The sequence below is a fragment of the Bombus flavifrons genome, chromosome 1, assembly GCF_040668555.2.
Source record: "Bombus flavifrons isolate JBK064 chromosome 1, iyBomFlav1_principal, whole genome shotgun sequence".
Classification (NCBI taxonomy): Eukaryota; Metazoa; Arthropoda; class Insecta; order Hymenoptera; family Apidae; genus Bombus; species Bombus flavifrons.
In genome coordinates this window covers 3,995,147-4,010,068 of record NC_138442.1, presented here as the reverse complement: position 1 = coordinate 4,010,068, position 14,922 = coordinate 3,995,147, and the positions used below count along the sequence as shown (strand labels likewise).

General features: G+C 30.0%; 1 protein-coding gene across 2 annotated transcripts in view; it reads right to left on the bottom strand.

Annotated features, from left to right (window-relative positions):
* LOC138184462 (sodium-independent sulfate anion transporter) overlaps positions 1-12,328 on the bottom strand; it is a 38,632-nt gene extending 26,304 nt beyond the window's left edge. The window contains exon 1 of one of the 2 annotated variants that reach the window (XM_069122463.1): positions 12,308-12,328. The gene's annotated coding sequence lies outside the window, so the exon portion shown is untranslated. The other variant, XM_069122453.1, reaches the window with a different exon arrangement.
* Positions 12,329-14,922: the final 2,594 nt, after the last annotated feature.

The window sequence follows — 14,922 nt, the reverse complement described above, 5'->3', positions numbered from 1 at the left end:
GGCATTTTATGTAATACCACGCTTTGTACTGTGTCATATAACAGAAAACTAAAATCATTTGCTTGTCGAAATAAAACATTTTTTTTATTTAACATTCCTAATCCCCGTGCGAGTTATTTCATTCAAAGTATCATATGAAGAATATTGCGTCGCGGGATATCTTGTGCAAAGAATCGCATAAACGACATTCTGTTGCAAGATATCTCGTCCAGAGCGTATCACAAAGGATATTGCGTGGCGAGATATTTCGTCTTTCGATATGAAGGGATTGAACGATTTCGATGGTCGGTTTTACAAAAAAAATATCTTCGTATTCGAACCTATCGATTTCAACAGAATAATTATATTTACATGACCGTAAATTTTATGGTGTAAATACGCAATGGCAGTACCAATAGCTGCGATTATTACATGTTCAGAATATTTGTATTGCAATCAACGCGCTTTTTATATCACCACAATCGGTTGCAAATCGTAAGAAGATACGACTGATTCTTAACAATAAATTTGTTTATTTAAACAATAATTATTTGCATCACACGGAAAATTATTAGAATGAATTATAATCCCTTCTTCGTCTATTACTTATTTGTACATCGTTGTACGAATTGAAAATATTTTAACGACACGCAGCGTCTTGAACAGCGGCAACGATATTAAATTTTGGACCAAAATAGATTTGCATTATGAAACTACTCGAAGATTCTAGATCTTTCTAGATCGTTTCAGATCTTATTCAACGGTCGCATAGACACAGCTTTTTCTAAGTTGTTCTTTGCGTCAGGCATTTTTCGTCTTTTTTATGACGGCAAGATTCAAGTTTTGTAATTATAATTCTTATTCAGCATTTCTGATCGTATGCGCTACCACATAATCATAAAATTATGGTCACAGATGAGAAAAAAAGAGAAGAAAACATGTGGCGGTTAGGTAGTTCTACTTCTTAACGAAGTTGCAACATTTACTCGCTTTTTCAGGGACAACTTTTAACATTTTAATAACAACAATCTTTCATGATTACTGTTTTATATGTTCATCGCGATTCTTGAAAAGAAAAGTCCAAGGTCGCAAATAACACTAATCAATATGCGAAACGATTCTTCATGTCTTTGAAACGGAATAGGAAGTTACGTATGCATACATATTAAAATTTATTTTTATTTACTTATTGCTGTATCATTGTATTTTATCGTACTTAACTATTACGTCTTTACGTATTCTATATCACTGCATTGGAAGCAAATTATTTTCTTATAGCAATTGTTGTTTTCGTACATTAGATTAAAATATAAAATATAAAATGAGTTAAGAAAAATATGCGAATAAAATAAAAATTGTTGCAATATTTGATTGTTTTCATTTTGCAAATATTGTTTTATTTAACAGTCGTGAAAACACTTCTCAAGTAACTTGCAAACTAATTTATTTCGGTCACACATGGTCTGCTTTTGAAGAAATGATTCTGAAAATTTAATTGTTCCATGTTGACAAGTTTCATATTTTGTCTAATAAATAGAGGAATGTGTGAGGACTTTGTACCAATAATACGACATGTCATTTAAATTATAATATATGCAGCACGAAATGACATTCTACTTCACATCAAACATTCATATCCTACCCGTCTTGAAATTCCGTTATATCTAATAACTTCTTCATTCGCATGACTAATGCAATTTTTTTAACACACGAAATATATCATATATTGGATACGACTTCAAAGAACCACGAGTTATCAATATAAGCTTATCATATGCAACAAAACTTATGCAAATTTATATTTTTATACATGGAATATCAAATAAATGGAATCTAAATAGAAATCTGTTTCATCTACTAACAATAAATATCGTTAACAAGTACACACGCTACTTTACACATTTTCCATGTATTTTGCATCGTTGCGTCTTTAGATTTCTCATAAACGCATAAAAGTTCCCTCTTTATTATGTCAATCCCACTGAATGCAATTTCACTTTTTATGAAATGCGAACGAACTCGAGAGCGAGCCAGAAATCTTCTTTTTGCTTCAACTACAAGGTGATTTTACTACGCAGTAGTTTATAATCTTCTTCGTTGCATCTTAGAGGCAAACCTGATAAAAAGAAGTAGAAGAACGTAAGCAAAGAAGCTGTAGCTACTTCTTTATCCATAGAGCGAGGTTTCTCCGAACGATTTCAGACAGTGATCTGACATTGCCACGTATATACCGTATACATTTCACATCTAAGAATATGAGTTTTCCTTTTTATTCTTTTCTCATCGTATTGTTCTTTATAATTTATGCAGGCGGATATCTGATAAGTCGAGGCAGATATTTACTTAACATTGATTTTGATTTGCATTTTTCGATGGTCGCCTATTTCCTCTATAGTGCATAAGTACAGTATTTGAACATTATATTTACTTTAGCTAACTTTTATGTATATATTATGTCTTAATATAAAACATTTCGAAATTTAATTAGCACTGTAACGAGACACAACCGTCACAATTATATTGGTAAAATATAGAACCAATTAGAAAGTGTATATAAATGTTACGAGATATTTACTGCGAACGTATATATGTAGTAAAAAATTCATACACGTATAGCATGAACAATCATCTTAAGATCAAGCTATCCAACACGATCCCAATATTAAGACTTATTAATATGATGAATAATTGATGAATAATTTTATCACATTTGCGAGATACGCAGATACATACTTATAAGTACTAAGTACGTATATACTCAGGTCAAGCTTGAATGAGTGAAAAAGCTGGAATGTTCACGAAACGCGAGAACAAAGTGCAACGCGCTAATAAAGATACGATTGAAAAGCCGAAGGACCACAGATATATCGTCTGATCATCGTGAAAGTTTAAAATCTATACTACATTTATTTCCTTTTTATCCGTATACATATTTTCCACTATTGCTCTAACGTGACATTTCCAGACATAAAAATGACATTTCGTACCGTTTAGTTTCGCGTGTGAACTGTGAATTGTTGGCTTACGATGATACGTACGATCCTCCGGTGGAATAAATGAACAGATTACGGAACGATTAGCTGACGTTACAGGAGCGTTTTTCCCATTAGATGATCACAGTTTTAGCACAAGGGGACGCTCATTCATATGAAACGATTTGATGCTTCAAGAATTGTGTCAACGTCGTAATTAGATACCGTTAGTGTTACTACTACGTGTATACTGCCTTGTGATCGAAGAGTTACGTTCGATCGATCGCATTCAACAGTATCGCGCACGAGTGCAATAATACTACGATCTACTCGAAGAAATATAGAATTCATTCGATCGAATAAATCAATGGTCATTAGATGGTAATTAGACGCGATAAGTTTTAAACGACATCGATCGCAGATGTTTATTCAGACCTTTTTTTTTCTTTTTGAACGATGTGAGGAGACGATAAACCGGAATACATTTTTAATCGCATGTATCTGGTTATTTCATGATTAATTTTGTTTCTTGTACGCCCTTGGAATTTTCATGACAAAGTTGATATTTTGCAGTTAGCAATTAGAAGAATTGTAAGTATGTAGTAATAATACAAAAGTGATCGATATTAATGAAATGGAAAGGGATTCTGTTTTGTTATGTCAGCGATCGTTTACAGACAATGATAATTGGAAATTATTACGTCATTTATTCTATTTTTTAGACTTAACATCGCTAGATTTTCATTTGTTTCGGCCATTGTTAAAGTAGTGTAAAGGATAAGCTTAAGACAATTCATCAAAGCAGTCATTTTATAACATTGACCGATCAATTGTCAATATTTCAACAATTTTTCGAGAAAGAAATTAAAAGATTATGATAAATTGAAACACAGTTCTAGAAAACAACTGTTAATATTATCCATGTCTTTATGTTTTTTAAATTTTGTTCTAATTATCATAATCCAATTCCAAATTGAAGTCAGTCCAATCATTTGTCAAAATCTTAACAATTTTCCGAGGAAGAAAAATTAAAACATTATCAGAAAATGTATTATAGTCCTAGGAAACAACATACAAGTAATTACTGATTAAATTTTTATAAAGTCACGAAAGTGATGCTTATATTACGTGTCTGTATTTCTTAAATAATATTCTATTTATCTTCTATTTATTTTTTATTATTAACTTTATTATTATATTACTATTTATAATGGCATCAAACATTCTATTCATAGCAATTATCTAGTAATTCTCAATTTCCATACAAGACTGATATCAGCAAAAAAGATCTCTTTTATCATAGCTAAATAAAATAGTGCCAAGTCATATATTAACGAATACAATAAATTCTATTTTTAATATTTTATGTAATTACATATGTAAAGATGAGTTTCTTCACTGAATAAATTGAGGAGTCTACATTACAGTTATATCATAATTCCTCTGTTAAAATAAGTGATTCTATTGGGTTGGCAACTAAGTGCTTACGATTCTTGTCAATACCACCTAATGATAAAATCCGCAATCACTTAGTTGCCAACCCAATATTATGTAAAATCTTGACAATTATTTCTTGTTACTGTCTCGCTAATTTAAGTGAATTTTCTGAAACAAAATGAGCTTAGTTTAAATTCAGTCTGCATTCTTAATAATTAACATACGGTGGAGTATTAAAACAAATCGCGTGGTCTCTGCACAAGTGCTTTAAATCACGAACGGAAATTTTACAAGATATGGTTCGTTGCAAAAATCTTATTGCAATATTAAGATGCTGAAGACAGTAACATATCTTAGGAATCATATGTGTAGCGACAGGTGAATGGCCGGGGATTTCTTGTACCATAATTTACCAACTATGTAACACTTAATAGTAGACAACCACAGTTGACAAACAATAGTTGACAAATTACAAGTTATAAGTTATAGTTTTCTGTTGGTCAAGCAGTTCTTATAATTTTACAGTTTTACGTCAATCAGGAGTTGATTTCTAACTTGTAAAATTTACTCGTAGAATTTCACTTGTTTTATTGGCGTTGTTGTATGTAGAAAAAATTTGGTAATATGTAACGCGTGAGTTATGACGTTCTATTAACAATATTAGTTCATTTGTTTAAGAAAATATGTGTAATCATAAAGTTGCATCCTTTAAGTACTTTGGTACAGTGACATATGGATTACGGATACTTATGCATTTGTGAGAAACTTGAAGATACAATAATTCATAGAATGCACATAATATGAAAAGATATGTAAAATACTCAGAGTATAATATAATATTTGATAGATGAACAATTCTTTTTCCTACGACCTATTTTTTATCTGTGTTTTGCACATAAATATCCACAGTCTAGCAATAGGAATAAAGATATGAATACCTCATGGATAAAAAAATATTAAAAGATTTAGCTATTAAATTAAATATTAAAACATTTTATTGTCAAACATAAAAAGTATATGTGTCTTTGTTTTAGTTTTCTTGTTACATAAAATTACTTTTATTACGAATAAAATTTGTATCACTACATACCATACAATACTATACGTTATGTTATTATAGCGAATACTATTGTGTCAATACCAATCACACGCTCCGCGAAACTGTAATTGTCCATCGAACCTTGAGAACCTTGTGGGTCATCGACACACATTTCTTTCGTACGCACACAATAAACCACGCACCAGAGGTGATAATTTCGTGAAAGTGTTAAATAATTCATCTATTATTGCTCAAAGTACGAATTGGCTTTCTAAATGGACAAACAGTTTCCTAACCAGTTTAGCGATGAGTAACTCGATTTAATTACGTGCTGCACACATCCTGCATGTAAATGTGTTCATTATTGTGGGCTACGATTTTGGTCGATGAACGAAAGATAGTACATATGTATCTCGTTTCTTCTTGTTTTTGATGCGCGCGTTATCAAGACTTGTTTCTTAGAAGGCACAGAAAATGTTTTCTAGCTACCTTCTTACTATTTTTCGTCAACTGCATCCAGTCTTACTGCATTCCTTCGATTATTTTCAACCCAATAGTATTTTTTTTTAACGTTAAGAAATATCACAAGATTGAGCAAATTATGAAAGGATTGTTATTAGTATACTCAATTTCTCACTTTAAGTTTCTCATTCTATGTTAAAAACTTTCTTAGAACACTAAAAGTCTTTTTGTTTGTTAAGATAAGAGCAGAATTGATATATCAAGACCACAGGAGAAAGCACGATGAATCATATTTTCCATTTTTTTACGGAGCAGTAGTTTTAAAATCTAATACATTGACGACTGCTCACATGTTGCAATTGCCCTTCTGTATTATTTTTGGGATTAACATATAATTTTTTATCCGCTGAATAATTTAAAAAGTACCTATTGTCAGAATGTCAAAATACTATTTATTTATTATTTTTTAATGCTTTAACAATCGAGAAACTACACTGACCAACTCCATAAATTGAAAAGCAGAAAAGAATGATGATGAAACTTGAAATCGAAACATTATTTTTTAAATTTACTCTACAATTTGCTAGCGTTTATGTCACTCTCTTGTAGTAAATGACTGCATGGAAGTAAGTAATTTAACTTTAATTTACTTTTCCAGAAGTAGACGTTAATCACGTAATGTAACGAATCCGAGAAACTGTCCAAACATAGAGTGATCAGTTTGACTTCTGACGGGCATAATTACACCTTTGACTGAATCTAACAGGTCCTTTCCATTTTCAGCTATTTTATATTGAAGTATTCCTTTTTAGTCATAGAGTGATTTGAAAATAAAATATCCGCAAAAATACAGATATCATGCCTTTTTCCTCCATCCTCCAACAAAGATTCAGAGATCACAGTAGACTTAATTAAGTAAGTAGCGATTAAAGACTGAGGATTCGCCGCTCGAATCTGCTCGAGAGAAAAGAGCGTGAAATTGTTTTAAATATACCGGCTGTGAATCAGTCACGGTATGAATACCTTGTTATTTTCTTTAATATCTCGCTACGGTGAGTACAGTCAACGGAGTGCAATTTGCGATAACGGGCCTCCGGGAACGATCGTAACTCTCGAAATTGGATTTGAAAAATGAATTCTAGAGATTCGTAGGATTTCCATGCATTTGCATCCGATTTTACGAGCCCGGTGAGTATCTTAAAAAACGATTTTTCGTGTTGCATAAATTGTGTCGTTTTGCTCGAAAAACAGTTAGCCTATCGATTTTGTAATTTTACGATGGTAATTGGACCAGCGAAGGTCTCATCGTTACGTCTTTGCGGCTGAACGTTTTGTATCTTTTTGCTTCTCTTTTTCTTCTCGTCTGTGGTTACGGATTATTGGCTGCGTTCGTGTACCATCAAACGACAATGATTTTTCACTGCCCTTTTCTTTTAGTTACTTCTGTTGTTTTATAATCTATTTTGCAAGAGCAAGGTGAGTATTTATGTTAGCTTGTCCTTTTCAGTTAAACTATTTTCTCAAAACATTCACTTCTCTAGTTTTCTAGCATAGAAGAATAATAACAGATGAATGAAATTATTAGGCTGCAAATATTTATGCAAATTTATATTCCTCTGTGAACAGAAATTATATAAAATACTAAAGAAATGGAACTGAAACATAAAAAGATTTCTCCTTACAAGTACTAATTATAACGAATATTTCGCTTTGCATATTTTGTATATGTCTGCATAATACGTGCATTCTGTACATTTCTATTTATTTAAATTTCCTATATAGATACATTAATATATTCAGTTTTCCAATAGCTAAACATGCATATGTATGTATGTTAAAATACTTCAAGTTTCCTAGTTTTCTTACCTTTTTAAGTAACGTTATGTAGGACGTTATGAAATAATTACTAAATGTAAATTGTACATGAAACAAAGAAAAACAAAGATGGTGATAGAAATAATAAAACGTCAATTTCCTTCAGTTTCGAAATGATAGATAAGATATTTGGATTAAGCAAGACAGAAATGGAATGGATAGTATAAATTAATATAACTATGAACAGGACTAATTTAATAGATTAATTAAAGGCGCAATTTTCTGAAATAGTGAGGTGATATCTAATTATTGAAGTTGAACTAACGCGATATTTCAGTTAATTTACATTATTGAATTCTATTTCTCAACATTGTGGTTATGAAAGGGAATTCCAAAGATTTGCTTAATATGTTTTCTATTATTTCCTTTCCACCTAGATCCAACAATTTCACGAAGGTTGTAAAAAACGAAGTATTCATAAAAATGTGATAAACTATCTTTTTTAAATTATGTCAGTGTTTTTCTTGTCTGTTTTTCCTAGAATTTATCTACTATTTATAAAAATCAGAAATCTGATTTTTGTAGAATTTAGTTACTCCATTTACGCATTTTAAGAATTTTCCTTTACGCAACTTTTATGCGTTATTTCACAGCATGACTCTTAATGGATTTAAATAAGTTTAATTTGAAATTATTTACAGGCAAAATAAAATCAAATCTCCATCTATAATTATTATTATAAAAAATTGGGCCAGTTAATTTAAAACTAACGACTTTAATTGAAGCATCACATATTTAGGTGCTGAAAATTACTTTATTCAACTGTTAACACTGTACTTATATACAACTGCTTCGTCCTTTCTGTGAATTTTTTGCGCTAATAATGAAATTGATAAAATCTTTCTTCTAACAAAACAATCTAATAATTCTTGCCTATGTTTATCATTCATCAGGAGAGCAAAATCATACGCTAGAATCTTTGATCTCCGCCAATATCTCAATTCTTTGAAACAAAAGTACACAATTCTTGTAAGTGCACATGTCTATAATTAATTATATCGCAGGAGAATTATACCTAATTAAGTCATGAAGTTGTGAATGTTATGATAAAGGTTTTTTTTATACAATTAGTTAATTTTTAATCGACAATACATCGAGGTATCTTTTTCGTATTGTCTATTCCATCATGTGGTGAATTTAGCTTCTCTATTACTAAAGTTAAAAAAATTTGACACGAGTTGTTGTTATTTCTGTAAAATAAACCAATCTTTAGCTGCGAAGGAAATATCATGCTTTTGGCACGGTTATATTTGATTTAAATTTTAAATTGCTTGGCACCACGCTTCTCTTTTTCTGTCGCTGTAAGTAGTTTAATCTTGTTTTCTATTGGCCTAAATTCTGATTCCGCTAAATTCCTGAATGTTTAACACGCACGTTAGCATGTTAAAACTTTCAACGTATCGGATATCATACAAAGAGCTACGATGTTATTGGAATTGGCGATCCAATTGTTTTGAACGAGATCGTACCATATGCAGTGGCTCACGGAAGTATCTGGACATTTATCGTAAAAAACTTTCATTCACAGATTATATGTGTTATATAACATATTTTGAAATTTTATTAACACTGTAAAATTTAAACTCAGTCGGTAAATGTACATAACACACAAGATGTATAACTGCAAACATTTAATAAAAAATTAGTATGCAACAAATGTATAATATAATATAATATAATATAATATAATATAATATAATATAATATAATTTATATCATATTATTTTATGCCAATAATAATTATATTATTATAACAATATTATTATATTATCTTATTATAATTATAATTTAAACATTTTTATAAAATACATTATTAATATGGTACGAATTATATTACGAATTATTTACTTACATTAAATATCTTTTAACTTCTATGTTCATTTTCAGAATCGTTTCGACTTTACTAACACACACAATCGGTGGTACTAGGCTTTCATACTAATGAAATTTTAAAATATTTAGAAATATTTAGGTATTTAGAAATATGGGAATATTTTCATAAGCTATTGTACTTCTCTTCTTTTTTCCTCTTTTTTACTGTTACATTCCAAGCAGCCATATAAAGCCGCCTTTTTAAGAGTTTTTGTAACTAGATTACACGCGAATTTTTCACTCGATACAATTTTCATTTACGTATTCACGGCTATTCGCCTAAGTATATGTGCGAAAGTTTATTAGAAGGCCTATAATCCTACATAAAGGCGGATGATGCTTTCTCTGAACGATTTCAACGAACATTACGAAGCGATCAGTGAATTGATACATCTCATTCAACGTTTTGTGTGACGGCGCGACACGACGCGACGCGACGCTTGAAATGAAAATCGCCATGTATACAACGCCATAAAGAGTTGGAAAGACTCTTTGATTCAATTTTTTATAGATATTCGTTTGAAACAATGCTTCAAGATGCAAACCTGCCTAGCACGTTTCCTTCTATTATTTGTTGTTAATTGTTGTTATATCTAATATATCTCATTAGAGATAAATAAACCGTACGTTAATACATATACTCGTAGTATATATATTAGTTACATTTTATCTTAGTTTTTATCTATTTTAATAAATTTGTATTGCTAAATACTGTTTTTAAACATTGTGTTTACGAATGAAATTTCAAGGATTAGTTCCATATATATTTAATATTATCTGCAAGAATGTGAACGGACTGAGGCATTTGAGGTATTTTTAATTCATGGAAATTGTTATTTGTGTGTTTTATCTTATGTGAAATAATTTCAAGTAATATATCTATTATTATAATGTATTACCTGTACTTCGGTAAAACAATATGCAATTTTCTTTATTTATGTATTTCAATAACATTCAGTTCATATAATTTTTGCGCATTACTTTGGTATTTTTTCCGTATTAGACGAAACAATATTACATTTTTACTTATTTCAATATCAATTTATGTAAATTATAATATATACTTTATAAGAAATTACTTATATAAGTTACAGTAATAATTGGTATAAAAATCAACACGTTCAATATGGATATTACACAAGCATATAATATAATTCTATAGACATCAAGTAAAATAGTTCTCATGGAATTATTACCACGATAATTAATTCAATTCTGTGTAAACTTTCAGAATATGTAATTGACCTCAAAGAAGAGACATATGCCTTTTATAGTCCTTTTCTTCTACGTTCGTCCAAAATTTGTTTAAACTTAAATTAATCATTTTCATATATTAGTAAACTTATATATATATATATATATATATATATATAATCATGTATATATATGTGTGTGTGTATTTTTTCATATGTATTACTAGATTTATTTATTATATATTACTGGATATATTGTGGTAAATATATACAATACAAATTATTTAAGGAGCTAAAACGTTAAAAAAATTTGTTATATTTCTTCCTTGCATTATTTGTCATTTCTGTTCTATCTGTTATTTGTTATTTCTATTATTCCTTTTATTTTTATTCTTATAATTCTTTTGCTTTCATTGCTTGTTATTCATCAATTTTATTTTCATGGAGATATTTTATATTATGATATCATCGTTATATACCATTTGTGATATAAAATATCTAGATTACGAATTTTTATGCAAATTTATATTTTTATAGACATAACTAACGAAATAGAACATAAGTAGTATTAAAAATTATTATAACGTATATCCTTTTCTGAACGTTTCATATATTTTGGTATATTACATATATGTATGCATTCTGTACATTTTTGTATTATTAAATTTCACATAAGTTCATAAAAATTCGCAGTACAAGAATATATAATAAATAAAGTAAATAGTCTTTTCTGTAAAAAAATTAAATACAATTTCTATTAGAATTGATATTTCAGAGTCTCGTGCACTAACGATTCTTTGTTTTTTAATTTTATTACACGTTCTAAAATCCGTTGATATCCGTTCGAAGTCATCCTACAAGCTATTATAAACTTCATTTAACATTAACCCATTCTACTTTCTCGTAGTTTTTGATCCTATATATAGAAACATCATGCTAATAAATAGAAACACCATGCTAATCTCGCATACATAAATACCTTGTATCAATGTCACATCACAGCCAACAGTGAACCACGGTAATTGTAATTCCTAAAGCCATCATGACCAGTAGCGTGTCCACTGGCGTGTTGTTTTCCCTGCGAACGCCACGATCGTTCTGTTTCTTTTTTCTCTTCTTTTCCGAGAATACTCGCGAAGAGTTCACTGGCGTCGCGTCAAATGTGTTTCCGTGCACAGTTTTACAGCTTCCACGCAAAAACTGAACGCTACGATCGCGAGAAATTCAGCGAGAAATTTTCACCACGTGCGATCGTCACCGTATAAGAAACGCTCGAAAAATTCGTTTCAGATTATTAACAGAAGTAAATAGGTAAAAGAGCTGCACGTTCCGCGAAAAATTTAGGTTACCGTTTGATCGAGAAAGTAACACTGGTACGTTTTCCCTGAATTGGTCGATGTGGTTCGATGCGAATCGAACAGAAATCTTTATAAACGTTCGAACGTTGTAAACCGTGTGTCTCTGAGGGGAACGCTCACCTGAGCTGAAACTTGACAGCCGAGAATTCGCCTTTGCGCGGTGCGCTGATGCGTCTGCGCATTAATACCCATCTCTCCTAAAACATCGTCACGTGCTTCTGAGTCAGTCCACGCTACACGTTGGTCACTGTACTACACGCTACACGGTACCGTGCGTTGAAACGCGATGAAAATGAGGAAAGAGATGGCCGGCGTAAATCCCCGGAAACCCACCAATATCTTGTTAAAAAATGTAAATAACTCGACTCGACTGAACACTTTCCTTACAAAAAGCCTTCGGTGAGTATATTCGTTTCTCTAACGTAACATGTGGTACGAACTCCAACGTAATGAAACCTGTTCGACTCGCTTCAGGTATTTGTTTCGTACAACTTTTTCTGCTTTTCTCTCTTTGTTGAATAGTCATTTTGAATTAATAGTTTAACATTTGTCGACACGCGTGATCTGGGAATTATATGATGTTTAAATAATTTAGGTGAAAGGGTTTAGGAAGGGATAAAATGAACAGACTTTTATTCCATATGATAAGACTTTTCTTTGATCTAGGTTATAAAATACGTTTTGTGATAAAATTTCCAGTTATGTTAATGCTCTGTCGTATAGTACTAAAGCAAATCTTTGTTTGGCAATGGAATTTCAGTTGTACAAATTTTATTTTATTTTTATAATGAATTTACATTGTGAAGATCTTGGAACATATCTTTTCTAATATAAATAGTAATATAATTTAAGCTTTTTATGATTTAAGCTTTATTAAAAACAGGTTTGAATATCTTTTATAGTAATTTTATGACGTTGGAATCTTAAAATATGGCATTTTTTAAATATAAATATTAGCATATATCAATTTATCAAATTTTAATTTAACTATTACCAAAAATAGGTGTAAATCGTAAAAAAGATATTATTGTCGGAATTTGTAGTTTCTACGTGTATATACATGTTACGAATCTCTTTAATTTAAAATTGATATCAATCATCCAATCTCTGCTTGTTGAGGTTAAACAAGATTATTAGATCGTTCTAACGATTTTAAAATCGTTATTGCAACAAAGAATAAGAAACAAATTAGAAATGCAATCGGATGATGATATCTCTTAATCAGCGGGCTGAAAATATGACGTTCGAATTTCCTAAACAAGATTCAGATTACTTGTAAATAGATTGTATTTGGAGATATGTTCTCGAACGTCATTAGCGCATAATGTAGTTAACTTTGTATTGCTATATCTATTAAAGTATATTGTAGGTTTAATATGTTATAGACAGCCAAATACAGAAAAAATTAACAAATTTATTTTTGTTCTTTGTATGAATTCTATTAAAATTTGTCAACTCTATTGTTGTAAATATTAACTTCTAAATCTTAATAATTATATATGTATTGAGGAATATGAATATTCCTCTCATGAGAAAGATATATTGGCATACTATTAACATGGACCATTCATTTTCTAATAAAGTTACCAATGTATTAATAAGTTACATTTAAAGTTCTAGGTATCTAGAAGATATAATATATGACCTACACGATAGAAGTGCGTTTTATGCACACAATCTGTTTCTTCAGAAAAAAAGAGTCTCCTCAAGCTAATGAAAGATGAATATAGATATTGTTTAAGAAAATATAGTAGCGTATTATTTGCACCTTACAAATATGTATATTTTTATATGAATCAATTATTTTAAATAGGTATATTATTTCTATCACTACAGCAAAATATTAAAAAAATAAAAGGAAACATATCAATACTATATAAATATGACAGATTTTTTAATCGATTGAATGAAAGACTTAAGTAAAATTGTTTGAAAACTTAACTTTCGCAAATAGTTATATTTCTCTTGTATGTTTTTTAACATTACATTATATCGATTTATTGTATCATTCATTATAATGCAAAATACAAACAATAATTAAAAAATTGCTCACTCGATCTTTATGATGCAATCAATAATTTGGATGCTACTTATACGTTCTGAATTACCAATGGTTATTGAGCAATATTTCCCAATGTATTAGATATATAACACATTATGCAATCCATTACTTATTGTATCTGCTGTTCTTAATAATTAATAAATATTATTCACGAAGATCATATATAGTATTATAAACTACATTCTTCTAATGAATGAAATTTAAAGAACTTTTAGAAAGGATAATAAAAAAAAAAAAAAATAAAGAACACTAACTTTAACTTGGTAGGAATTCGTAAACATTTAGAGATATGAATTAACACGACAAAGCATGGCATACAGAAACTGTTATGGTCTTTTGTTATTAAAATCTACCGCTAATGAAAGTGTGATCTTCTAAAAAATTCTCTTACCGTGATAATATTAATTACTGTCTACCAGTTATAACGTTACATAACAGTAACGATCAGTAGTCGCGTGGATCATTAAGGATAAGCTCAGTTGCCTTCTTTATGAGTTCGAGAGATCTTTTCTACGTGTCTGCTTGCTATCTTGCATTTTGTTTCCGTTCTCTTACATCACAAGCAGACGTAGTGGCGCATATTTGCCACAAATGGAATTCATGTGAATTCATACCTATTGTTAGCGTAATCAAGCCAGTAAATAATATCGTCGTTCAAAGCACGTTGCAAATC